Below are 2,996 nucleotides of genomic sequence, written 5' to 3'. Positions count from 1 at the left end.
CCTCATAGTGACCCTATAAACAAAAGTCTTGAACCTTGTTTTATAACTATTATCATTTCTTTAAGTTCATAGAGTTTCCAGAGACATGTAGCTTAGGAAGTGGATCCCAATCTTGCTTCCAAGCTTGACTTAATCTGGAAGCTCCACCAAATACTGTCCACAATGGATAACTATTATGGAATTTGGCACACCAGTGGCACAACACTCAGCATCACAGCAAACCCACATTCCTCAGTACAGGGAATTGACAGACCAGTGCTATACCACTTAGAAGAATGTTCATTCCAAATACAATTAACACCAGGCTTGAAGGCCACAGGTCAAAGGGCTCAAATTACTTAAATATAAAGCCCATCTGCCAGGTCCTGATTGATTCATTGTTAGCTAAATCTAGTAAATAAAATCAGCTCACACATGATTGTGAACAAAACAAAAACAAACAAACAAACAAAAATAAGCCCCCCACAAAACAGCACAAAAAGTCCACATCCAACCCTCAACCAAAACAAGGACCAACCTTCCAGAATCCAACCGCTTCATACATGAGCCTCCTAACTGGAGACTTACATAGGGCTGGCTAACTTTTAAACACACTAGGCCACCCACTAGGTCCTGGTTGACTTAAACAGGCAGTTTCCTGCTCACAGCTCATTGTTAAACAAATTTAGGAAATCAAATCAACTCACCCACAGTTGTGAAGGAAATACAAACAACCAAACAGCCCACACCCAACCATCAACCAAAACAAGGAGAACCCACCTTCCAGGATCCAAGCACTTCACACATGAGCTCCAAAGTGGAGATTTAGTGAGAGCCCTGTAAACTTTAAATACAGAGGCCTTTAAATCTAAAGCTGTCATGTTTGTATGAAAAGTTTCTATTTTCAAGTCATTCAAACATTTTTAAGCATAGGCTCATCATAGGCATCTGAAAGCAGACATTTTATGATCTCTACTTGAACTTAACTTAGCCCAAATTAGCCAGGCTAGATCTGAAGGGCTTTAGGTGAGAAAGAGATATGTGTATTTTAAAATGTCTTGTTATAGTTGTTGTTGTATACTGTAGAGTTAGAACCAAACCGTAACTCTCCAGTGAGATATCAGAGGAAGTTATTCTCACGGGAGTATAGTGTCCATTTCATAAACACTGAAATTTTGTGAACAACTCCAGTAGTTTATTTCTAAAGTAACATGATGTTATTTTTCAAGTTATTATTTATATTTGTATCTATGCCAAAGAAAAGATTTAGAGAAACTATTTTGAAGAGTAAAGGTAAGTAAACAGGATTATAATTTTAGTTTACCAAACTAAAAACAGCTTGGAGGCTAAAAATTTTAAATCTTTTATGATACCCATTTCTTTGTTTTCTTGGTTGTTTTTGTGGTTGTATTGTACCATCAAGTCAAAACTGACCTATGAATGACCCTCCAGAGGTTTTTCAGAGGAAGTTAATCATGTGGTAGGAAATTGCTCTTCCTTGGCCTTCATTTTTCTCCCCTGAAACAGTTTGTTGATTTGCACCTCATGCCTTCAGGATTGCAGCACAGCTTCTTACCACTAGGCCACCAGCACCAGCGTTAGTATGGATGGTGAAGAGATTGAGATTGTTCACAGCTTTTGTTTGCTTGGCTCCTCAGTCAGCACCCTTGGCACCAGCAGCCAGGAAATTAAAAGACGTATTGTGATGGGAAAGTCTGCTGTTAGGGACCTCTCCAGGATACTTAAGAACAATGGTCTCACTCTGGAAACTAAGGTACACCTGATACAGGCCATGTCTTTGCAATCATTTGCTATGCATCAGAGAGCTGGACAATGACTAGGAAGGATAGAAAGAGAATTGTTGACTTTTAGGTGTGGTGCTGGAGAAGAGTATTGAATGTACCATGGACTGCTAAGAAAATTAATAGATTCATTCCGGAAAGGGTTAAACCAGGGTGCTCCTTGGAGGCAAGGATTCTGAAGCTTTGTCTCACGTACTTTGGACATGTTGCAAGGAGGGAGCAGTCCTTGGAGAGGGACATCATGCTTGGGAGGGTGGAGGGACAGCACAGGAGGGGCAGACCGTCTATGAGGTGGATTGATTCAGTGACTGGGATAATCAGGATGAGTGTGTCAAAGGCAGTGAGATTGGCACATTGGAGCAGGGTTTACGGCTGTTGTACATAGGGTCATTATGAGTCGCAAACAACTTGATTGCACGTAACAACAACAAAAACAAGACTTCTTATACAATATTGAATAGGAAAGGTAATAGTGGGCATCCTTGCCTAGTTCCTGTTCTCAAAGGGAATATCTTTAACCTCTCTTCATTGAGAACAATGTTGGCTCTCAGGTTTGCATATTATACTTTTTACTATGTTGAGGAAATTCACTTCTATTCCTATTTTGTTGAGTGTTTTAAGCAGGAAAGGGTGTTGGATTTTGTCAAAGGCCTTTCTTGCCTCAACTGATAGGCAGGCTCATGTGGTTTTTCTTTTTTAAGTAATGAATTCACTGATTGCATTTCTTATGTTGAAAAGATTGTTTTTCTTAAGTTGCACACCTATTATGAATCTCACTTGGTCGTGGTGAATTACGTGTTTGATGTATCATTGGATTTTATTGGCCAGGATTTTATTAAGGATTTTTGCATCTATACTCATGAGAGATATTGGCCTATAGTTTTCTATTTTGGTAGTGTCTTTACCTGATTTTTTTTATCCTTTTTTTTTATCAAGGATATGTCTGCTTCATAGAATGAGTCTGGGAGAATTTAATCTTTTCTATTTTCTGAAATAGTTTATGTAGAGTTGGTCAGAGTTCTCTGAATTTTTTATAAAATTCACTTGTAAAACCATCTTGTCCAGGGCTGTTTTTTGGCTGGAAGTTGTTTTATTACTTTTTAAATTTCTTCTTTTGTAATGAGTCTGTTCAGGTGTTCAATTTCAGTTTGGGTCAGTTTAGGTAGCTTGTGAATTTCGAAGTATTTGCCCATTTCCTCTAGGTTTTCATATTTG

The sequence above is a fragment of the Elephantulus edwardii genome, unplaced genomic scaffold (genome assembly GCF_000299155.1).
Source record: "Elephantulus edwardii isolate Elephantulus edwardi_28Jun2011 unplaced genomic scaffold, EleEdw1.0 scaffold00050, whole genome shotgun sequence".
Lineage (NCBI taxonomy): Eukaryota > Metazoa > Chordata > Mammalia > Macroscelidea > Macroscelididae > Elephantulus > Elephantulus edwardii.
This window is presented reverse-complemented; position numbering follows the sequence as displayed.